A 26241-nucleotide genomic window follows, 5' to 3' on the forward strand; every position below is an offset into this window, starting at 1 on the left:
TGGCGCAGCAGAAAGGAGGCACGAAGAAAATCAAATAAGTGTGTAGATAAAGCAGCAAGGCAGCCGCAGCCGCTGGCTATTCGTGTTCTGTGCAATGCAACTTGTGCAAAAAGCTGGCAACGCAAAAAAAAAGTGTGCACAAACAGAAATTACATTTATTTGCGAGTTAACAGGCGGTGGCAGCTATTTGTTTGTCTGTTTTCTTTTCCTTGCCTGCTTCTACACGGCACAAGTGTTGCTTCACAACATTTTGAAGTGTTGCAAGAAATGCAAATTCCTCCCTAAAGTGACGCAAACGCCAACGGACGTCGGTGACAAGTGGTGGGCAATGACGCATTGATGGTTGATGGGCACGGCTGCGGCCCGCAAAAACAGTGGTGGACATGATTAGTAAATCTAGTGCGAAGATTTAGAAAATATACCTTATATACATAAGCTCGTCATGAATATATTTCTATAAAAAAACCATACCAAAGCAATTTTTTAGAAAGGTGCATAAATTTGCTGAACGAAAGATTTTCAGAAGTCATAAAAATTGCTCTATTTTATGTTAATGTTGAAGTCTTAACTAAATAATATAAATACCTTCACAGTTGTTTTCCACATTTTTGACATTGTCTCTGTTATTTTAGCCTATAGACATTATTTTATATGAAAAATCTATATTTTGTTTCAATGATGTAAGAATCTCTTGTTAACAGCGCGAAAAAAACGTTTCTAAAGCAAAGTGTTGCCTACATTTCGGCGCGTGGTGAAAAGGTTTGCTTAAGAAAATCACGTCTATAAAAGTAGAGAGAGAGAGCTGAGAATTACATTTATCTATAAAATTAACAAATCAAGCTGGTACTGAGTTAAACGTAAAAGCAGTAAGGGGTTATATCCGTTTGGTTTTCTAAAAAAGTAAAAATGTTAAGAATCAATTGCACCACACTATGAAAAAAATTGAATTCCCTTCCTTACGTAGCAAGATCTACTTAAAATCTCCTCAAATGCAAAAACGAAAAAAAAAAAATTCTATTATCAGGCATACAAATAGAAAGCCCTCGTTTTTCCATAGGCGATTGAGGCATCAGTCAATAAATTTACCAAAGCTCACTGCTTTATAATTACTGTGCTTTGCTTTGTTCGTGCTTGAAAATGCCGAAATTCGAGGCAAGGGTGTGAAATGTTGTGTTACAGGGTCCGACACTCGAAGTAACCAATTAAAAAAGTCATAAATTCGGTTTGAAATTTTTTTTTATTTATTTTAAAATACAAAATGTGTGAAAATAATCATAAATTCAGGACCAATTCACTTTTGCTCGATATGACCACCTTTTGCCTTAACTATGGCCTTGAGACGGTCAAAAAACGAATCGCAAGCTGCCCGAATGTGACTTTCCGGTATTTTGGCCCACTCACGGACAATGGCTATTTTTTACTTCGAACCTTGCTCTCCAAAATGGCCCAGATAGAATAATCCATTGGATTCGCATCTTTATTATTCGAGTTAAACCATTGTGTTGTCTCGAATGAAGTACGGAATGTTGTTTTTAGCTATTCTTGGTTCATTTTGCAAACAAAACTCGTATAAGAGCCACGTCACTGTTAACAGTCATAATTTCGAAGTCGTAGATAATTTCTACTATCTTTGAACCAGCATTAACACCTCGACGAACAAAGACCAAATCCTACAAGCCTCTCATTATTACCGTCCTGCTATACATATGGCGCAGAGGCATGGACGATGGTAATATCTGATGAGTCAACGAAAAGGAAGAAGCTACAACCACGTAAGCGGTGTTTACGCCAAAAGGAAGAAGAAGAGTAAATGCAAATTCAAGATTCCAATACACAAAATTTTTTATGACGCGGGTTGTTCACAGTAACCCGAAGAGCAACATTTAACCACTTCGGCTTGTAACCATTCTACACCAGTACCACAGTGCATTGCACCATCCACCGCCCACAAATTTAACGTCACACTCATGTTTGGTTATTTCATTATAAACCGACTCCTTTTTTACATTCCGCTACCACTGTCTCCGAAAAATCTCTTCAAACTTTTGCAGTGCTTATGTTTCAGCGCTCAACTGCTTGCTGTTTGCTGATAGCTGTGCTGGCATGTAGCAACAGCAGTTGCAGCAGCCACTTCACTACCAGCCACATGCATTTCTACAAACAACATATACATATATGTATATGGTATATGGTATGTGTATATGTATATATAGGTATTAATGTATAGGTATGTAGCTCCTTCTATGCAAATTTATGCAACGCACGCTTGTCATCGCTCTGCTTTGAGTTGCATTGCTTCACTTGGCAGCATACGTAGGAACATCCTTCAGACATTACGCATGTATGTGTGGTTATTAAGCTCACTTTGCCATAATATACCACAGAAATAAATACGTGTGTGCAATTTTATTTGCAATTTTGTGAGCGTGAGTGAATTCTATTAACAAAATTACTTTATTGTTTGTTACTTATAATGGCATTTGCTTTACAGCTGCGGCTTTGACTGTTATAAGAGCGCTGTGAGCTTTCAAAAATGCGGTTATTTGTTGAGAGATAAAAGTTCGAGGGGAGTTTGGGCAGATTGTTGTCGAACTTTGTCAAGATATTTAGAAAGTCCGAATCTAATAATTTAAAAAATAATACTTAGCTGTTAAAGTCTTAACCACAAAGCAGTCGTGGCAGATTATAAAGACTAACCGTTTTTTATAGCTAAATGAACTGCCTGAAGTCTTTTAGTTGGTAACACTATCGAAATATATTCCAAAATATAAACAAACATACATATACGTGCCTTTATTAAAAACTTTTTGGTAAAAATTTGTCTGCTAGAAGCATTCGGAAAAAATAATGTTTGAGTGAAAAAAATCCTCCAAATGCTTTACCATTTAAATAAGTGTTATTTAATTATAAAATTGCAACTAATTTAATGAAATGCCGCAGCTGTCTACTCTCTCGCTTGCAGCCACTCGCTTTTGACGGCATTCATTAGAAGCCACTCGCAGCTGCTTATGAAGAGCAGAAGATAAACAGTCACATTGAATGCACTAATTGAATTCTTCTTAGCGTGAAAAATATAAAACTCAAAAGCTGAGAAAATTTATTTTCGTTTTCATTGCAAGAGACAAGTGCGCCACAAATGCGTTAAGAACTATTTTTATATATAAAATGAGGTGATTTACTTCGCTGGTAATATTATACTCATAACAGTTGGAAACTGTTCCAAAGCGTATGCGTATGTGTATGTGTATGTAGTGGTATTGACGTAAATAGAAAGCACGACGAAGTGGTAAATGCAGTGAAGCACTTATTATATATCAGAAAACGCATAAAGTTCAGAAAAAATTGTTTTGGTTTTTTAAGCTTCTGTTAAATGTAAACCAATCTTTCAAGTGGGAAAAGTTGAGTAGCTTTATGGGTGTCTTACCTTAACTGTTATGCTGATATTGACGGCAAGTAATTCACTATGTTGTTGTTGTGTATAAGAGAACATATTGTGGCCAATCTGTAAGAGAGAGAACGGAAGTGTTAGTAAATAATTGATTTAAATTTCAAATCTGAGAAAATTTATCTATAAAGGTTAGGCAGTTAGTTCAGCACACCTGCTGGAAATTTTCTGGTAGTGAGATATTAAAATATTTTATATATTTTTTTAGTTTGTTAAATATTTGTTTACGATATATTTCAACTACATAATTCTAAATTTAATACTAAATGTCTTCTATTCACCAATCTTTGGCGAGTAATGAATCGAACAAACACCAAAAGAGAGACCCCACAAACTGCCCCCAGTAACGTGCGTTAAGCTTCCTCAGCATCGCATATAAGGTTCTATCCATAGTACTGTGTGAAAGACTGAAGCCCAAAGTCAACAAACAGATTGGACCCTATAAGTTGGGCTTTAGTTCATCGGCCAGATTTTCACCATGCGCCAAATCTTTGAAAAGACCCATGAAAGGAAGATCGACAAACATCACCTCTTCGTCGATTTTAAAGTCGTTTTCGACAGCACAAAAAGGAATTGCCTCTATGCCGCTGTGACTTAACTTGTTATCGCAGCAAAGTAACGTGGTTTCAGACAAGGTGGCTCTTTATCGTTCGACTTCTTTAATCTGCTGTTGGATAATTCGAGTTGCAGAGCTAAACATGATGATGTTGATATCATTGGCCTGAACAACCGGGCCGTTAGTATTGCTCTTTTCACACTGGATAAGGAAGCGAAGCAAATGGGTCTGGTAGTGAAAGAGGACAAGACGAAATATCTCTTGTCAGCAAACAAATAGTCGTTGCACTCGCGACTTGGCTCCCACGTCACTGTTAACGGTCAAAACTTCGAAGTTGTAGATAATTTCGTCTATCTTGGAACCAGTATTAACACCAACAACAATGTCAGCCTCGAAATCCAAAACAGAGTAACTGTTGCCAAATGGTGCTACTTCGGACTGAGTGGGACAAAGTCCGAACTCTATAAGTCAATCATTATTCCCATACTGCTATATAGTGCAGAGGCATGGACGATGACAACATCTGTTGAGTCGACGTTACGAGTTTTCGAGAGAAAAGTTCTCCGGAAGACTTATGGTCCTTTGCTCATTGGCAACGAATATCACAATTGATGGAGCGATGAGCTGTACGAGATATAAGACGACATTGACATAGTTCAGTGAATTAAGAGGCAGCGACTACGCTGGCTAGGTCATGTTGCCCGAATGGATGAAAACACTTCAGCTCCGAGCGAATTCTACATAGTACTCCCCGGGGAAGCAGAGGAAGAGGAAGACATTCAGTTGTAGAAGGAACTGGCTAAACTTGGAACCGCCATTTGGTGCCGCATTTCGAAAAGAAGAAAGGACTGACTTCAACTTCACAATTTTGTTGTTGGCTTTTCATGAAAATGTTTTACAAGAGGGCTGATAGCAAAATCGCTTCTATACTTCGGCATCCAACTTATTCTCGCATTTAGCTCGAAGCGGCAATTTAATGCTCTCAAGAGAATGACTGCCGAAAATAAATCGCTAAAAAAGTTGCTCATTTCAAAGCTAATAATCAATCGTGCTAGAAAAGTGGTATCGAGAGTTTACAAAATTGCGGTACTACTTGTGTCGCCTTAGTTAGTAACTATGAACTAAACCAAACATTTTTAAAAACAAGTATTAAAATACTAAGTACTTCTCAGCTCACCTTTGGTACTTATTTCCAAGTTAGTTTGTATAGGAAAACACCATCAAATCTGCTGTTTACAATATGAAAGGTGCGTGACTTTGCTAAATTTGAGCATTGCCTAAATGTAGGCTACATTTCACTACACTGAGATTCGTTGCATACATTTAGGATAATAGTAGAATTTTATATCTAAAGTTTATAATATATACACATGTTACGAAATAGGAAGTGCTTGTAAATATAATTCAGCTTAAAGAGCAAAATGTACAAGTATTTAGTTAATACATCTGACACTTGGGATATACCCAAACAAGGTACTTGAGCAGAGCGCATAAACTCTGTGATGGTTGAGTGGGTTTTGCTTATTTATAAATTTCAAAGCCTTTAGTCACCTAAGAAGGTTATGCAAGGTTTTCAGTTTACATTTTAACCCAGTAGATCACAGGGATTATAAGGATTAGATACTTTGGTTATGGGCGCCAATAATTGCTTACGAAATTACATTTTACAACTGCTGACGCAACTCGATTTTGAAATAGAAAACAAGTGACTTAAATTACTTTTACTTTAATTGAAGTGTGGCTGCTCTAAGAAGTGAGTAAAGGAGGGCGAATAAATTATCAAACGAGGATATACAAACACAAATACGGAAGTAACTTTAAACTAGGCATCAGCAATTTGCTGGGAGGAGTTTTCGCTTTGAATACAGACACATGTGTACTTAAGTGTATACTTGTATAATATGTATATTATATATATGTATGTAAGTATATATAAAACATAACAGCAATGGAAATTAATGGAAATATATTCGGTGGGAAGTTCGCTGTATTCCCAAGGGCGTCGGCGTGCGGGCGGCTTTCAAACTTTTACGATTGACACAAGCGCATATGTCAAATTATTTACAAGCGCATTTGTGTGAGTGTGCGCTTTTTATGATATTGTATGTGTGTGTGTGCGTGCGTGTAAATTATAATATTGCTGTGTAATCTTGCGTTTAAATGACATGCAAATTGTCAATATTGTTTGGCATGTGGGTGAATATATATATGTATAAACTTATGGTTGTTTGTGTATATATGTAACTGTAAGTAATTACTTTTATGACGCTGAAAAAGTGAGGAAAGCGTAGAAATCAAATTTTATGTCAAAAGTTTTGACAAATTTGTGTAAAATAATTTGAGAGCTTACACTGCCAGATTACTAATAAACATAGCAACAAGAAATTTATTTAGTAGCATGTCATTAATGCAAAATTTGAATTAGAAAACACTTTTTTAAAGTTTGAAATACGAAAGTTGAAATTCAAAGTTTTTTGACTTATAAAATGATTAACCAATGTTGTAGTCTTCAGAAATTTTACAATTTTCAACAAAAAATATTAGTTTAGACACAAAAATGAGTTTCTGAAACAAATTTTTAAAATTTTTACATATTTTGTATATATGCGAATTAGTCTTTTAGTTTTTAAGATATTGATCTGAAAATTTGCATACATATTTTTATTCGCAAGGAGCTGCTTACTTGTTGGAACCGTCAGTATTGGACGGTTATAGCATATAGCTGCCATACAAACTGAACCATTAAAGAGAAGTGCTTGTATGGAAAACTTTTATGTTCAACAAGATTTTAACACGAAATTTGGCATGAATTATTTTTAAATATAAAGGTATTATCACAGAAGAAATGGTTCAGATCGGACCACTATATCATATAGCTGCCATACAAACTGACCGATAAAAACAAGCCTTTGTAAGGAAAACTTTTTTATTTGACAAGATTTCTTTACGAAATTTAGCATGTATTATTTTCTAAGGCAGTAATGCAATCTCTGAAGAAATTGTTCAGATCGAATTAATATATGTAGCATATAGCTTTCATACAAACTGACTAATAAAAATCTAGTTTTTGTATGTAAAACTCTTACATTTAACAAGATTTGAACTTGAAATTAGGCGTGGATTATTTTCCAATATAACGGCATAATTAAAATAGAAATGGTTCAGATCGGACCACAATAGCATATAGCTGCCATACAAACTGACCGGTTAAAAACAAGCCCTTGTAAGGAAATATTTTTTATGTGACAAGATTTTTTAACGAAATTTTGTTTATGTTATGGTTAAAGGTAAAGATATAATCTCAGAAGAAGTTGTTCAGATTGGACCGTTATATCATGTAGCTGCCATACAAACTAACTGATAAAAATCAAGTCCTTGTATGGAAAACTTTTTTATTTAACTAGATTTCAATTCAAAATTTGACATGGATTATTTTCTAACATAACGGTATAATCTCAAAAGAAATTGTTCAGATCGGACCACTATAGCATATAGCTGCCATACAAATTGACCGATTAAAAACAAGTTTTTGTATGAAAACCTCTTCATTTGTAAAGGGTAAAGCTTCGAAGCAACAGAAGTCAACTTTTTGCACAAGAATACATGCATGCATACATGTCGCTTGGGTACAACATTTTCTCAAAAAAATTAAGCATTTATGCTATTTCATTGAGCTAGAAATTGAAAAATGACTTTTGCCATATTTGTCAGGCACTTAACTAGCACAATGGAAAATGATTGCATGCCCAACTCTGAATAAATATATATTTATGTATATACATATAACTACCTGCCTGCTTGCAACATTTTCAATTTCGACAGGGACATAATTTTTCATTACACTGACAGAGCACTTGCATGCGCACAGCCACATACGCACACACACTCATAATTCTCCATACTCGTACATTCAACCACGTGTGCGCTTTTTGTTAGAAATTTCCTATTTTTAATTTTGCTAAAATTCTTCGCGCCACCAGCCATCTACCAGCACTTATCTATGTATGCCTCACACACACACACACACACACGCACACGCGATTGCAGTACAGTTGCGAAAACACAATAGACACAATCAATCAAAGTGGCTTTGGCATTATTTGGAGGGTTTGTGCAATGACAAGCCGCCAGCTAGCACTTGCTCGCAACCCTCCTGAGGCGCGTACCCATTCACTCAACTCCCCCGGGGGCGCGGGCACTGCACAAAGGCACTGTGGCGCTGCGTCGCTTCGCGGTTCGTTGCACAACAACTAAAGGCGAATAATGAGTGTTACAATGAGCACTTTGTTTGCTTGATTTCATACACACACACACCCCCACACAGACATGGACATAAAAGTGGAAAAGTGCATTGCATATTATTCGCGTTTTAAGTATTTAGTATCCTGTTTTTTCGCGCAATATTTCATACTTAACAGTTATTTTGTGTACTTTTGTGCAACACATTTCCTTTGAATCGGCGCAGCTTAAAGAATCAATTTTTTAAATAAAGCAAAATGGAGTGCAAAGCATGCACAAATAAATGCACGGCAAATGGAAATAAAAAAGTGTTAGTCTGTGAGGGGCTTTGAAGTCTGAATTGGGTATGAAATTTATATTCGCTTGCATGCGAGTGTTCCAAACTTTTTTTTTCTGCGAAAGCTTTAAAAATAAAATAAGTTCTTAGTATTCGTGATTCGCCTTAAAATATATTATATTATTTTAATAACTCAAAGTGATACCACTTTTTACTTACGTTGCATTTCGCTTACCGTTTCGGACATTAAAAAGCTCCTTTAATGATAAAAGCTTAAATCGGATTGCCTCCCAAAAGAAACCAATTTGTTATGAAAGCCAATGTTCTCTTTTCCATTCTTATTTAGGTGCACCAAATTATAATACCCTTGTGTCAGCTAGTTTAAGTTGCTAGGTCGTGTGGGAAATAAGTAGCTTACCGAACAAAGGTAGGAAATACTACAAATGAACCAAATAAAGGGTGGTTCGAGGTTACCTACTTTTTTAAAGAAAAAATACAGAAGTTTCAAATTTAATGGGGAATGCTTATTATCATTCGAAAGCACTTTTTTTGGCATTTATTTTTTGAAGATTATCTTTTTCAAATGTTGGCAGCGGCTACTTTTCAGATGGTCCAATCGTTGAGTCCAATTTTCGTTGACTCGGTGGAGCATTTCGACTGGTAAGCGGCGTATGACACGCATGATGTTTTACTCCAAGACCCGAATCAAAGCGCGATTGTTCCATAGCCTACAAACCACATCAAGCCTTTTGTTTTTTCCAAATGAAATGGCTGCCCTTGAATCTTTTCGATTGTTCTGTGCCCCAAATGCGACAATTTTGCTTGTTTACAAACCGATTGCGCCAGAAATTGGTCTCATCGCTTGACAAAATGTGGCTCGAAAACGAAGGTTCTACTTGTAAATTTTCAAGATTCCATAGCGCAAAGCGATGTCGCTTGGAAAGGTCGAGAGGCCTCAGTTCTTGCACAAGCTATATTTTGTGCGTTTTCAATTTAAAATCTTGAGGTAAAACGCTCAAAGTCGTTCCATACCTTAGTTCAAGTTCCTGTGAACAGCGTCGAATCGACTCTCCACGGTCTCGTGTGCACACTCAGCTAAGACTGACGTTTTCTTTACTGCGTGTTGGACGCGGTCTATTCGATCGAATAATATTCAATAATGAATGCTGGGACTTAAGATGGGTGATGGTGTGGCGAAAAAAAGCGCAATTCTTGGATCACCCGTTAGTGTGCTTTTAGCTGATAAACTTCATTTACTGAATCAAATATATAAAAGTCATCCGGTTATCGGTATCTCCACGCGCTATATTGAAATTTTAGTAATTCTACATTTAAAAAATATCGCGGTTTGCATGGCTTTGGATGGGTTTTAAGAGAAAGATTCCATGGTTTGATATTGCCGCATGCTAGCCTGCCTCTCTTTGATTATGCTATAGTATTATATTTGATTTATGTCAGCTGGTCGTTCGATTCGCCACCCTGGAAGTTCTTACGAATGATAGAAGCATGTGAAGCAATAGAGGCAAAGATTTAAAAGTGGACTCAATCAAGGTATTTGCAGATGTCTTATTACTTAGCTAGGTTGAGTCTGGTATCTACATAAGTCAAGCAACATAATATTGAATAATTATTTGCCCAAAAGTAATGCTGTTATTTAAACTGTATGCCTTGCTCATTACTTGATATATCAGCTACATGGAAACGGTGGAATGTTACTGTATTTCAAAATGTGTAATGAGAAGAAATACTTGAAATACTTGACTTCTTGAAACTCCTGGCATTTGGAAAGATACTTGGCAGATCTGCTAATAGATGATATGAGTTGAGATATTTTTAAAGGGGCACACCTAATGTTAAATTAAGAAACTTTGAGTTATACGAGGTGTGTTCAGAAAATAATTCTGGGTCAAAAGATAAAAGAAATTAATCAAAGAACTCGTTTGGGAATAAAAGATAGATGCAGATCCTTTAAAGAGCTAAAGGCTATCCCAAAAAACAAGTTTGAGCAATATTTCGGCTATTGGAAGAAGTTCAGGCATAAGTGGCTAATATCGAATGAGGGCAATTTTGAGGGCGACATCATTAATGTAGAGGAGTGAATAACTATTTTTTTTTAAACGAAAATTCTCATTATTTTTTCTCTCAGCAATTATTTTTTCCCTTGCCAGTAAATTGTCTTTTGTCAGAAATTGTATTTTCGAGCAATCACTCTCAATGTGCCTCTTAATTTGTTGTTATAAGTAGATCAATAGCGGATTTGCGAATGATCATACTTATTTTATCATTTCCGAATGCCTGTTTTTCTGTAGTAGATCTTCGTTGCTTTCGTATGTCCTCATACAGGCTATGAGAAAGTCATCAGTTATTTCTTATAAGAGGTTAGTAGAATATCTATATTTTAGAGCACATCATGAACTTGAGTTGAACTACCATGTTCTGGAGATTAGTATGATGGGATGTATAAAAATTCGAGCTACTAGGTACACTGTCGCTTTTGAAAATTCCGCCAACATTAATACAAGCTTAAGGCTCTTGCAAAAGTCCAGCGCTGGCATAGCTAAATTTTACCTTTTTAGCATGAAAATTAATGTATTATTATGTGTGTTTGCGGACTCCTGAGTATTGTTGATTGCCCGCCTGTGTCATCTCAGTATTTTCATAGAAAGCACTTTACGAGTAATTTGGGCAAATACTTTAGACTCCACAGAAAAAAGCGGCGTATGAAAGTTTTTTTTCGAACAGCTTCAAAGTCGTAATTTCTGCTCCAAATGCGCACGAAATGTAGTCGCTACTTTAAAGACAAAAAAATGATCTCAGTTCTGAAGACAGGTTTACTGCACAGTAAAGTCATGAAATGCCATCGTCATAAGTGTTGTTGCTTGCAACTTTCAACCTCTTTTTCAACTTCGTTCTAAGTAGGCAGTGATTTTCTTGCTACTCTCTAATTTCTCACTCAATCGCTTCCACCTGAGCGGCCACTTCCAGTGGCAGTGTTTCAACTGATTTATTGTCTAAATTTTTTTAGCTTCTTCACCGTTGAAACCGTTTTCTTAAGGCTGATTTTCTGCCTTTGTCTAGCTTTCTTTTTTATTTGTTGTTTGGCATCTTCCTTTGGGCTTTTCGCAACTGCTCAACCTGCTAAACTGCATATTTATGTGCGCCATTGTGGCTGTGTTAGTTTGTATATGTGTTACTTATTTGTGTGTGTGTGATGAAAGCTCACCTAGCCGGTGGGTTTTCCTCAGTTCGTTTGTCACGCCCATTCGCCTCTGCCCACCTCTGCTGCAACGCTTGTAATGTAGTTTGTGTAATGCAATTAATTCTTGTCGAAACTGTCATGTAGAACGATTTATTTATAATCAATGTGGCTTATCTTGCCCAGCCTAGACTTGTCAAGCTGACAGTGCATATTCCTAGTTGGCGCATGATTGCGATATTTAATCAATTATGTACTTACGTATATAAATATGAACAAATAAGTCTATTCGCGGCTTATTCAGCGTCGGTAAGTACAGAGTACTTTTAGGAGGAGCGGTATTGGTAAATACATTTCATAAAGATATTAATATTTCTGTATGTATATTAATTTCTAATGATAAATATTTATAAAGTCAGTTGATATCAAAAGCAAATACTCTGATTTGGAATATAATGTAAAATATTACAAAATTATTGAAGAATCCCGAAATTTCGGGATTGGAAAATGTTAACTCTGAAGTTTAGGGATTATCTATTTGGAATTAGATAACTTACGACATGAATAATATTACAAAATTATTAAATAATCCCGAAATTTCGGGATTGGAAAATTGTTAAACCTTGTGTTTCGGAATTAGCTATTGTTAATTATATAACTCACGACACATATAATTTTACAAAATTATTGAAGAATCCCGAAATTTCGGGACTGAAAAATTGTTAATCCTGAAGTTTCGGAATTATTTATTTGGAATTGGATAACTTATGAGATGAATAATATTACAAAATTATTAAAAAATCCCGAAATTTCGGAATCCAAAATTTATAAATCCCCTAGTTTCGGGATAGACCTTACGTCATGGATAGATTATGTAGTATGTATGTATGTATGTATTTTTCTTTTGTTGGGTCAGAAAAAATGTAATGAATTTATAAATAATGGTTTAATAGTATAAAGCCATAAAACTTAGCGTTTATTCAATAAATTATTTAAAGAAAAAGTAACAGTAAAATTCGTTTCTAGTTTTATTTTTGATATAATGCTGAAAATTATACCATTTTATAAAAAAAATTATAATTGTAAACGTTTCACTAAAAAATATCAAAAATTGCTTCAATCTGGCAACAACTATTTTCTGTTAAATGACTCGCCCCGCAATGCGCCAAAACAAATTGCATCCACTAAACTGCTCTTTAGTTGCCAAGGGGGCTTACTAAATTGCCTGGAAAGCTAAAAAAATATAATAAGAGCTAAAAACATAAAATAAAATAAAATAAAAAAGGAGAAGAAAAGGAAAATAACAAAAAAAAGTTAAGTTGCTTAACTTAAATGTCCACTTAAATGGCCAACTCGCCGACGGTGGACGCGCATAAAAAACTACCCGCTAACAGGAAAAAATTTAAAGACAAATGAGGAACAATGAAAAAAGAGAATGGAGACAAAAACAAGAATGGCGAATAATTGTGGCAAAACGTGCTCAACGCGCAGCGCTTGGATTTTGTTTTCGTAGTTTTCTTTGCATTCTTCTCGCTCAGGCACTTCACTATTATAAGCTTTTGCACTATGCTATTTGTGAATGCTGTTTGTTGTTGTTGTTGTGATGTAGAAAGGAACAGGTTAATTCTTTGTAAGAAGCAGCGCAGAAATACTCCAAAATAAATGGAAATTAAAATATTACGCTTTAGTGGCATTTTTCGGGCTGACCAATGAAGTTTGTTTAAAACACAGAATAAAGGAAATTCAAGTAAATTTTATGAAAGATTTATAAATTCCAGGAATCTTTAATAAATATTATTTTTAATTGTATTTAAACATTTTTTTTTTAATTTTGGAATTTATAAATTCCAAAGATCTTTAATAATAATTTTCTTTAATTATATTTAAAAATTTTTCAAAGTCTAAAAATATTTATTGAAAATCACAATAAAACTAATTAAATTTAAAAAAAAAATTGTAAAATTTTATATAACAAAAAACAACAGCTGCCATTTTTGACCTGTAAAAGCATTTATATTTTTCCATAAATGCTCTGTAGACACACAATAACAATTTGTGGCAATAAAAGCATTCCACCTTTGTTGCTGTTGGCCTTTAAGAACTTCCGCTCAATTTATTTTTTATCTCTTTTATTACTGTTCGTGACATTATTTTGCATGTCTTTTGTAATGGTCGTGCCATAAAAATATGGAACCCTCCAAGTGTTGTTGTTAATTATGTAATGATAAAAGTTTATTCGTTACAATAATAATAATAACAAAAGCAAAAAGCTGCGAAATGCCACCAAAAGTTTCCTTTAAGAGGGGCTACTTATAATTTTTGTAAAGAACAAGTTAACGCAAGAAAAAATGTTCCCATGAGAAAAATACTATATCCACGCGTGGACCAGCGCGAATAGAATACGTCAACCGCTTCTTAAGTTGTCGAAAAACAATTAAATTGCAACCCATTCTTGACAGAGAGGATATAATGGAGGTTACAATTGTAGTGTGGGAGTTTTTCTGACGGAAGAAGAGAATGCTACACTTGATTTACAGTATTTTCAGAACATTTCTAAAAAATATATGATGATTAGTAAATCCTATTCAACCATTTTACCTTACACTTAGGGAACGATAGTAGTAGATAAATAGCAGACCATTTGCTCGGAAGTATTTCCTGCGTTGACAATTTCTTTTACATTTGCTTCGGCTTGAAAGAAATCCATCGTTACTTTCAGGTTTGTATTATTTAAAGACTCTTTTGTACCATAATGTAGAGATATTTGAGAAAATCTTGATTGCATTTCAGATGATTTTGATGGTGTTTGTCTCTTAGCGAAGTGTGATCTTGTTTGAGGTAAAATTAATTACAGCATCGCAGAGTCCACTATTTTTTTTATTTTTCTCTACTCATATTACGGCAAGAAATATGTGTGTATGAGAAGAGTCGTGGTAAGCCTTTTCACGGATAATTCGAAAATGAGAGGAATGTCAGGAGGAAAGTTTTCTGTAAGAAACTTTCGTTCAAGCATTGTTTTAGGCTACCGGATCACTGTACCACTTTTCAAGCAAAGGTCGCTGCCATTAAAGTAGAATTATTGCTCCGAAAAGCAGCTTCTTGCAGGGCGAGAGCATTCACTCCGTTAGCAGTGCAGCAGTACTAACTTCAAGCACACTAACTGAACGCTCAAAGTTAGTTAAGGAGTGTATTGTCGGACTTGCCTGGGTGTTTGGTCGTAGCGGAATCACTGGAAACTGTAAAGCCGATTAGCTTGTGAGCTGTTCTCATGTGTTCTAGCTTGGACCTTCGGCAAGTGCTGATCAACAACCACAAGCTGTGCGACTATGAGATGATTCTGACCAAGGGTGTACCACAAGAGGTCCTCCGAACTGTTTCCTCTTAGCAAAGTTAACTATGTAGATGTTCTTACTTTTTAATCAGATTACTTTGGATTGGGAATGAGTTGGGTCTCCGATATTCTCTTCCATCCTTTAGCTTGGTTTCTGGACTTAGCATGAGCTTAGCAGGTGCTGGTCAATAGCTAGAGCCTGTGCGACTGCGAGATGAACTACTTGCTCTCAGTAAGTTTCATAAGGCCGCAATCGTAAAAGGTTTTACTGGCCATTGCCTTATAAGTAAACATGGTCGGACGCTAACCGTCAAAGTTTGATTTGGAGAAAGTCAGATTTAACAAATTTGTGTCAGGTTCAGAGCGCTATTCAGGCGCTTTCTATATTTTTTACATTTAAAACAACCTAACAAGCCTAAACCGGACGCTTGAATATCACATATGTACTTCACAATGATCTGACTGAGTTAAATTCTCCATAAACATACATATGTAAGATAGAAAAAAATCGAAGCTTTGAGACCTTCTTATTAGGGAAAGTCAGAGCTTTCATTAGGGTAAAAAAGAAGATCTCATTACTATGAAAAATGGTACTTTGGTGAACAGAATTAAGTTCAGTTTTAAGCAAGCTCTTCTTGAGCTAAAGTCCGCATAGAATTTAGACAAAAAGTACAGAGATTTCAGATACAACTCTGAGTCCTCTTAATCCAACTCTATTGCTTTCGTCGCCAACAAATACTTAAATATTTATTTATAACTTCGTTATGGTATTCTTCATTGTTTTTCAAATTCTTTTATGCAGTCAGTAACGAGCTTAAGAAAATTCACAGCTTATATTCAAGTATTCTAATCGTAATTACAATAACAATAGCGAGAGCGGAAAAGGGATTTTATGCTGATTAAGAGACTCCATTTATTTTCTAAGATGCACAAAGTGCGTGCTACTAAAAGGCAACCAACGCTAATCACTTACAATTAATCAAATAATTTTACTTACAATTATATAAGTAGTCTTGCGCTATAGCTGCCCCAAAGCAAATCATTAAAATCAACACTTTGATGAATTAATCAAGTTTAAAATTGTTAAATAGGCACGCAATTGGTGGGCACCCCAGGGAGTTGAGAGCAAACAACAACAAAAAATAAAAGAAAAACAGCAGGAGAGCTTGTTAAGATGTTAGATAAAAACGAATGATTATATTTCATACAATTGCTAGTATATACATATATGTATATATATCAGTATATATCTTTCCACTTGCTAGACGAATAGTCTATAAGAAGGCACTGTGATGCAGAAAATATTGGCTAAAAGGCTTCAGTTATATATACTTATGTAAGTATATACATATATATAAATATATCTTAAAATATAACTGTCATTTAAAAATATATCTATAAACATTATCGCTCGCTGCTTGCCAACCAGCATAACTTTCCTTTCATACACTCGTTCACGTTCGAATTTGAACTGCGCTCATTGGGATCAGCGCTTGGTCACTGTGGTTGTTGGCAGACTATTTGCTGGTTGGCTATTTAGTAAACTTGTTGAATGCGTTTGGTGGTTTTGCCATGAATTTATGCTGCGGCTTTTTGACTAATTAAACAGCTTTGTTGCTGCACAACGAACGTCACATGCGCCCGCACGCACGCCTTGCGCCTCTTTTGGTCGGTCGGTCGGTTGGTCGGTTAAAGCATTTCAAACAACAAATTGTTGTGGTAAATTCTATGGCTTTTTTGTTTATATTTATTTTCGTTCATTTACTTTTATTTATTACATGCATTTTGTATTTTATTTATATTTATCTCTCTCATTTTTATTTCATTTATTTCGGTGTCCACCTTTTGAATGCCGCCCATAATTTATTTGCTTTGCCGAGTCATTTCGCAAGCGGCTTTGCCGACTGCTGCAAAAACTCTGCAAATAATAAATAAAACACAATTTGCCGTTACCAACTTACAGCTATTCAAATAACGTAGCTAGCAAACCAGAAAACCGAAAACAAAATGGAAAAAGGAAAAAGGAAAAACCAAACTGCGCATAACGCAAGCTTGCCACAAAGCTGCAGCCAAAGCCAAAGTAGCGGATTTGCATGCATTTAACAGCGGCCTCTCCAGCTCCCGCTTTCTCTCTGTCTCTCTCACATTGCTATTTATGCATTTTCTCTGTCCGCACTGCCGAAGTGCAAATTAAACAAAAACGGCAATGCCGAAAAGCAGCGTTTGTGGCGACACTAAACTAGAGTCGTGCCTGTGTTGCTGCTGCTGCTGCATATGTGTGTGTGTGTGTGTCATGTGGCGCCATTTTAACAAGTTTTCGCACACACGGACATTTATGGGATTGCGCTTTGCTATTATTGGCCACTTTTTCATTTATGCGCATTCTCGTAGTGCGTTTTTATGTTTCGTTGCAGTTTGAATTTAGCATTTTTTTGGTGTTTTTGTTTTTTTCTTTCATATCTGGTATATGGTACATGCCTGCAATTATGCCAGGCATTAAGCTAGCAAAAAATTGCCACTTGCCACCTAGGCTCAATCAACTTGCCACATGCCACATGCCGTGTCGCTATGTGACGCTTAATCGCTGATAACTGTAAATATGTATAATTTTTTGTGTATATGTCGCTAATGCACTGCAGTTAGTGAAAAGTTATATCGCTCGTACTACTTATACTCAGTATGTATGTGTGTGTTTAGTAAAAGTGTATTCATTTTATCTCGGCTAGATGTTTGACCGAGCGCTGTTTTTACTTGCGGCAAGGGCCTCGATTTTATTCGACAAATGATGTGTTCCGAACGTTTTAATCCGCCATCGAAATGTTTAGGTGTTTATGCCACAAATGAACTCCAGAGCTTGAAATAGCACGCCACATACGACCGCAATCTTAGCTCCACAGACAGTCTCATCAGTCAAAGTTTAAAAAAAAAAATAATATGAAGAAAGCCTCACCGAAAGCCATAGTACTTTGGTAGATGGTGAACATATTCTAGCTGAGCGAATTGGCTAAAAGTGGTGACTTTGAACGAGGACATCCTGGGCGGCCAAAAAAGTTCGAAGTTGAGGAACTAGAAGCATAACTCTATAAAAATTGTTGTCAAACACAAAAAGAGTCACTCAAGCAGTCATTTCGATACGTTTAAAGGTGGCTTGATATATTTAAAGGCGAAGAAATTAGGTGTTCTTTGAATGACAGTCAAGAAACTCTGAAATACGATTTTGAATGTCAGAAATGTCGATTGAATACTACCAGCCCACCTACCTACTGAATAAAGTTCGTTTTCGCTAAGATTGTGACCGCTAATGAAATACGTATCAGTTATGATAACCTCAAGCGTAAAAAACCTCTGTGAAATCTGGCCACCCAGTCAAATCCGCAAATCAACGGAAAACCCGCATATCCATGTCGCCAAGGTAATGCTCTGAGTTTGGTGGGATAAGAAAGGCGCGCTGAATTATGAGCTTCTAACATAATCACTCCACATACGACTGCGATTATTGTCAAAATACAGAGCGGCAACAAAGTCCTCAAGTCGCTAGCCAGCAGCACTTGGGGAAAGGACAAAGAAACGTTGTTGTCAACTTACAAGGTAATCGGCCGGCCGGTACTTAACTACGGCGCACAAATTGGGTCGCCTGAATGCAGTGAAACGCAGACCCTCCGGACTACGACATGATGCCTCTTGATATCTCCCATCATACACCTGCATACTGAGGTCGTATGCCCCACGTTAAGGAGCATAATGAACTCTCTTCCTGCTGAGGTGCTTTCGCAGACTTCGGAAGTAACTAACTTCCAACAAGCACTGACCGCCATTCACAGTGGAGCGATTAACACCTTCACCGACTCCCTCTAAGTGAATACTGTCTCCAAGTACCACTACCCATTGCAGACGAAAAGCTCGAGTTGCCGCGAGAAACGAGAGTGACCCTTGAAGAGTTTCGTTCTGGAAACTGTAGCAGGTTAAACTCCTACTTATCCAGAATAGACCCTGATATATCAAATACATGTCCAGTGTGCAGTGAGTCCCGACATGACACTGGCGACCTCTTTGCATGCCCTGCTAAGCCTACTCATCTGACACCCTTCCCCCTTTAGTCTGACCCCGTTGAAACAGCACGTTTCCTGTATAACGTCGACGACAACTCATCTAACACTTACCATCCTAACTGAGATTAGAGACCCGTTACAACAACATCTTGAACTTCTAACACCAGATGAAATCATTAATGGCGAATTCCACCGACAATGACTTGTGAAATTGAAGTAAGGCTGAAAAAACTCCCGAAATTTGCGACTAAAGACGATATTGACAACGCTCGGCTTTGTGTTGCAAGATTGGACTATTTGGAAAACAGCCGCTGAAAATTTGTGTCTTACTCGCCTTATAGCCCCGACTTTGCCCTTTCTGAATTACCTATTCTTATATTAAACTTTATGTTGCTCGATCATAGGAACTCGAAAAAGTCGTACTTGGTTCAACGATCACACATAAAATCAAAATTCTTTCAAGACACAAACAAACATTTGTCAGAATGTAGCTGAGCCTGGATGGAGTTGTCTTCAGTATCACTTGTGAACACAATGTATCGAAAATATTATTTGGAAAAGATCGTTTTGCAGAGACTTATTGAAGAATACAAGATATGTCTTAAGATATATTTGACAGCAGAGCAAATAGCTTGCTAACTGGACAAATGTTAAGGCAAGGAAGTAATTAATAATGGAAACAGAGATTTGCATTGTATTATGATGACACTAGGTAAGAGATGTGATAGCCTAAATGCATTGTATCAGGAGAAAGGGCCGGTTGGAGCTTTTGATTTTTAGATTTTATCTATTTGTTAGATATTTCATAGATCTTAACTTCAAATTAATTCCAATATAATTATTGACGCCTTTTTCTTGGGCAATTAGTGTGGATTAGACTTCTGTTTCACCAGATATTCACCATGCGCCAAATCTTGGAAAATACCCGTGAAAAGGGGATAGACACACACTACCTCTTCGTCGATTTAATAGGTGGAGAGGGTCCTGGCGGTACTTGGTACCTCGAGTTGGCGCCAAACAGAGAAAAGAGAAACGACTGGTGATCGTTAAACAAGGGTTTAAGTTCTATAAACTCATGAGGAGGTGTTGATGTCGATATACCTGTTAAGAGATCCGTTATGTAAGAACTGGTTTCAAGAAAGATTGCACGCATCCGAGCCAACTGCCTACAAATACAAATCCTCCGATAAATCTTAAAGAGATTGTTAGAGAAAAAATTGATTTTTTTAACTACTTAGATTTAGGAACCGAGCCTCACTAACTGTATACCAGTTGCATAATGAACTAAGTATTTTAGAAACAGAAATCTTTGACATCTTTAATTATTTTTTTAGAGTTCTTGCAAAAAATATTTCAATAGTTTTTAGACGACATAATTCATAAGAAAATTATTTTAATTAAAATTCCAAGTATTTCTAGTGTCACTAGCATTAAATTGCCATATGTCGGCAGTAATCATAACATAAAAATTTTAATCTTAAAAAACACTCCGCTCACTCTGCCGGCCATAAATAAAACCGGATCAAAAGGCAAATAAAATGGAAACAAAATATAATTATGATTATGATTACATTGTCATTAATAAGGAATCAAGAAGATTACGAGCAAAACAACACGAAACGGCAGAACAAAACGTGCAAAACAATAAAGAGCAGTAATTTGATTGAATGCGAGGCGGACAGCACAAAACAGAAAACAACTAAAAAAGCCATCAGTGGAAATGAGCAACAAAAGAGTGAAGATGGCACGAAGCCTCCCCGCTGTTTCGCATGTTTGGCCAACTGTTGACTGCCAGTCGGTTCATCTACCAACTTGTCTGGGGCATTTTCTACACACACGCGCGTATCACACATTTAGACCAGCACAACCGGGAGCAGCGTCAGCGCCATGAACATGCGGTGCGTGCGGCGTTGTGAACATGAGAAAATGTGTGTGATTGAAGCGAAGTCGGTTAGTGCACGAGTGTGCGCGCGGTGGCGAGCAGACTGCTGTCAAGCCAGATAGCACAGCCACTACGACGAGTCCGGCTGGCTGGTCGGCCGTTCATGCCAGCGGTTGGCGCGCAGTGCCCAGCGCCCAGCGTGTCTGTGGTCAGTGACCCAAGCAGTGAGGCGTCGGCCGTCGAACGCAAAGTGAGTGCCGCTGTGCCGCATTCGAATTGACAGCTTGAACATGAGCGGCAGAAGACACGTTTTAACCGCTGAGAGTTCGTTGTTTATTATGTTGTTATAAGCGAGTGACCGTGCTCGTCTTTATCTATGGTTGTATTGATGTATGTATGCTTTCATAAATGACGCTGCGACTTTGTAAACGATGGTCAGTTTTGTTTTATGCTGTGATGATGAACTACAGGTTTGTCTTTGTAGCAAGCAGGGAAGTCATAAGAAATGTGTTTGTTAATGGGTGGTTCGAACACAAGATTCCAATTCAATTTACTAGCTTTGTATGTATTCGACGCTTGAATTGTCTTCCACTTAAAACATTAGAACTATTTTCGAGCGATATGACAAAGTTAAAACCTAATTTGGAGGCTCGGCAGTCGAGAGCATATGAAATTAGGTGAGCTCTCTTAATATTATGATCTTACACCTTTAATTTTATTCAAATAAAAATCTCTCGCTAGATGGCACTGTCGTCGTAAAACTTAGAAAGCTTTCAGGTGGTTGCAGTTCTAGGTTATGTTATAGTGACTCAAACAATTATTATTAAAATTTGGTTGGACAAAAGCACACCCGACGGTTGGAAAAGGGAGACCCCACAATCTGCGCCAGCTACCGTGGGATAAGCCTCCTAAACATCGCAAATAAGGTTTTTTACAGCGTATTGTGTGAAAGATTAAAGCCCACCGTCAAAAGCTCTGTCAGGATCGGGAAGAACGTCTCCAAGCCGTTCGATGCAAAACGAGATTTCAGACAAGGCGACTCTTTATGGTGCGACTTCTTCAATCTATTGCTGGAGAAAATAATGCGAACTCCAGAGCTAAATAGAGAGAGTCTTTTACAAGAGTGTACAGCTACTGGTGATATTGATATCATTGGCTTCTACAAGCGGTCTGCTTTCTCCAGACTGGATATGGAAACTAGTCTGGTGGTAAAAACAAACTGTCATCGCAATTGCGACTTGGCAATAGCTCCACTATGTTGGAAAGTTCTGAGGTCCAACCTAAAGCAATCTGAGCTTCATTGAACAGTTGAAGGTTCCTTAGAAATCTTCCTTTAACTCGATAAGTCTGCAGATTCATTGAGTAAAGAGTTGAGTCGATTTAACCTTGTCTATCGGTCTGTCTGTGTATACATAAACTAGTTCCTCAATTTTAGTGATATCGACCTTAAGTAGTGCAAAAATCCTCTACTCTACAATAGGATGCTCATTTGTCGGAGCCGTTGATATTATGATATGACATATAGGTGTCATACAAACTGAAGTATCGGAATCAAGTGCTTGTATGGGAAACTTTTTCATTTGACAAGATATGTATCTTCACGAAATTTGGCACAGATTTTTACCCTCGACAGCACTTCATTCTCCGAAGAACTCTTCGAATCGGATCACTATAGCATATAGCAGCCATACAAACTGACCGATCAAAATAAAGTTATTGTATGGAAACTTTTTATTTGTGAAGGGTATTACTGCTGCGGTACAACGAAGTTAACTATTATTTTTGTTGTTGCTTTTTACATTTATTATGACTATTATTTATTATTACTAAAGTTATTTTTGACGCCATTAATTTCTGTAGCATTGCGTGTAGCATCTAAGTAAGCTTCTTCGCTGGCAATTGCCTCTGGGTAAATTCTTTGCGTTCGTAAATTGAAGTCAAACTTCCCATCGGCATTTTGCGTATCGCGTGTTCACGAGTATTACTCGCTCACAATTATCTATATTGTATTATATAAGCAGCGGCGTGTAGCGTGTTGTTTGGCTTCGTAAAACTCTTTTCCGACTTGCTAACTTTTTCATTAGCTGTTGCCTTCACACTATACACTTGTTGTTGTTGTTGTTGCACTCTAACTAATGTTAATGATGGTAGAACACGTGCAACATGCTAAACTTCTTTTGACCAAGCCGCAATGAAATGCTAATTAACTTTTAATTCTCTTCTCTACTCTTTCTTCCCTCCAGAAAGTCACTGCCAATCCCACTGACATTGCGTTCTTTTGCGTCCTTGCTTTTGTTCTGTACAATTGCAAGCGACCATCGACATCGGCAGCCGGCGGGAGCTTGGCGCAGCATCAGTTTGAGTAGCCGTCGGCGAAATTTTTACTTCATTATTAATGAGCACCGGTTTCCATGTGTGTGCTCGTAAATATGTATTTTTATGCTTGCAGCGTACAGTTAGTTTTTATGCATTGGCAGAGTGCACTATAAATTATGTTAAGGTCTTTAAATTTCTTATTTTAGAAGGCTCTTTGCATGCAATTGTAAATATAGTCCTGTTTTTCGGTTTTTTTTCTTTTGGTATTAACTTTACGATTCAAATACTACAAGTTTGAGTTGTGTATACCATTAAAAGTAACAATGAACTATACTACTTGGGCAGCAATCTTCGACGGAATTTTGGAAGAAATGTTTTACGATCAAAGATAGCTTTTTTAAAAGTAAACTCTTCTCGATAGAGTTTGAAACTTTGTGTATAAAAAAGTATGTCGGTTTGTAGTACAGGGTTTTATGCCTTACTAGTTCTTTAAATAGCAAAATTGTCTTAAAATTTTTGCTGATGTCAAGCGACATTTTTTTCATTAGAATAATTAACTTTTATTCAATGTGAGCCTGACAGAAACTGCAATTAAGCCCTTGAAATTTACGTCCATTAATATTTCACTATTTTCGACATAGAGTAAATGGAACAGGGGACATCGATGATATCAGATCAATATACATACAGGGTCCAGCACTCGAAGTGTAACCAACTTCAAACCGTTCGCGCAGCTGTCGCACTGAACTCAGCTGTTTATAAATTTGCTGAATGACAGTTCGGAGTATTGTTCACAAGTGTACCAAAGCATTTTGCCAAAAGTGAACGCAAAAAAAAAGTGATCAGCGATGGAATTCAAACGTAATAGTGTGATTGCTTTATATTTAGCTGAAAAATCACAGCCAGCAATTGTTCGTGAGCTCAAACACCTTAATGTGAATAAAGTTTTTGTTTATCGCACCATCATTCGTTACAATGATACTGTTAGCATCGCAAAACGCCATGGAGGTGGTCATCAAAAGACTGCAACGTCACGTGAGATGGTTCGGAAAGTGAAGAAGCGACTTGTGCGAAATCCACGACGAAGTGCCAATCAAATGGCTAAAGAACTGAAAATATCCGACCGCAGCATCCGACGCATATTGAAAAATGAGCAAGGTTAAGCCTTACAAGTTCCAAAAGGTCCATGATCTCACACTGAAGCAGCAACAAGTAAGACTTGAGAGAGCGAAGCAGTTGCTTCGCTTGGCCGAAAGCGGTCAAATTCCGAACATTGTGTTTTCTGACGAAAAAATTTTTCCAATTGAGCAATTCGTAAACTCTCAAAACGTTAGGGTTTACTTGACCGACCGTTCATACGAGAATCTAAGTCGTCGTTTGGCCACCAGGAGGCAGCACCCGCCTCAAATAATGACCAAAAGACCAGAAACTTTTATAAAAACGACTTCGAATAGAGGTCACAAAAGAGATGCTTCAATGTAGCTGAGGACCCTACATTCATCAAACGCAGCATAAATGGTGACGAGACGTGGATTTATCAATATGACGTTGAAACAGTTCACCAATTAAGGGAATGGCGCAGCAAAGATGAGCCGAATCCGAAGAAAACAAAATTTGCTGAAGGCATTGATGGCCCTTCCAGGCAAAACTTATAACAAGTATATAGAAAATTCGATTAAGCGTTGGCTTGCTTATATTGGCTTAAAAGAAACCAATTTTAAAAGCGATTATAGTGATTTACATAAAAATGCGTGAAAATATAATCAGATCCAGTCAAATTTGAGTTCGGCAATATTTTGTGAATACTTTCATTGTATAGTGATATCGATCGATTCGCATAAATAAGAATATATAAACGTCGATCTTTGTTGATAAGATGATATGTTAGAAATCGAGAAAATCACTTTCACCTAGTGGATTGTTCCACCTTAATGTAAAATGCCATATCCTACTAGGCATTTTACAATAAATGTTTTGTGATAAAAAAAATCATGAATATTCCTAAGATTACTAAGAATTTTGAAACGATTTGCTGAGATTAGTAAATATTTTTTATGCAAGTATGGGAGTAGATTATTTTACTTACCCTTTTTAAAGGCGCGTAATATAAACTGAAAAGAGAGAAATACAGTTAATAGCTAAAATTTAAAGGACTAATTCGTAGATGAAATAAATATTAAAATTAGTAAGGAAGGGCTAAGCTAGGTGAACAAAACCATTATACTCTGTAGCAACTGGTTGCAATAGTATACAAATTTAACGAATTGCTAAATGCTCCCCACTACATAGTTAAGGAAAAGCTTTTCAAAAAATATCCACTTTTTGGCAAAAAAATGTAAACAGCAAAACATAATAATAATTTGTTGTCTTTTATATCGAAATATGAGAATTTTTTGTAAAATTAAAAGCAGAAAATGATATGCAAATATTCTCCAGTCGATCTGCGAGACCTTGCCTCGCCATTTTCCCCCACAAAACTCCCAGTCGAATACTCTCGAACGCGTTGCATAATTTTAAGGCTAATTAACATTTTCACATGCAAAATAGAAGACTTGAAGCAGAAAAAGACAACAGAGCGGTGAGGAGAACGCAGCAGCCGCACAGGCGCGCACAACGAAGCGGAAACAATAACAAAGACGTTTAATGTAAATATATATGTATGTGTGTGTTCGCTAACATCATCTACACCTTTATGTAGCCGCACGCTCGAGCAGCTGCGGCGAAGAATTTTTTCGGCAGAATATCTTCACACAGCTAAGATGCAGGGAGGGCAGGAAGCAAAGCCATGCTGAAGGTGAGGCAAATCTTGGTGTAACGCCCACAAATGTTGCTGCAGCGCTGGTGAGCGTGCAAACGGGAAAAGTAAGCAAACTAAAATTAAATTAAGCAAAAGTGTGGGAAAATGCGTTCAAGCATAAATGAAAACACGAGAACAAAAAGTAGGCGGGAG

The 26241-nt window shown here is 36.8% G+C and overlaps 1 protein-coding gene across 2 annotated transcripts in view; it reads right to left on the reverse strand.

Moving 5' to 3' along the window:
• LOC126756870 (protocadherin-like wing polarity protein stan) overlaps positions 1-26241 on the reverse strand; it is a 133607-nt gene that overhangs the window by 55976 nt on the left and 51390 nt on the right. For both annotated transcript variants that reach the window (XM_050470336.1, XM_050470337.1), the window contains exons 3-4: positions 25378-25402; positions 3425-3502 (exon numbers count right to left, since the gene is read on the reverse strand). The gene's annotated coding sequence lies outside the window, so the exon portion shown is untranslated. The remainder of the gene's footprint in view (positions 1-3424; positions 3503-25377; positions 25403-26241) is intronic.

Source organism: Bactrocera neohumeralis, chromosome 4 (genome assembly GCF_024586455.1).
Source record: "Bactrocera neohumeralis isolate Rockhampton chromosome 4, APGP_CSIRO_Bneo_wtdbg2-racon-allhic-juicebox.fasta_v2, whole genome shotgun sequence".
Classification (NCBI taxonomy): domain Eukaryota; kingdom Metazoa; phylum Arthropoda; class Insecta; order Diptera; family Tephritidae; genus Bactrocera; species Bactrocera neohumeralis.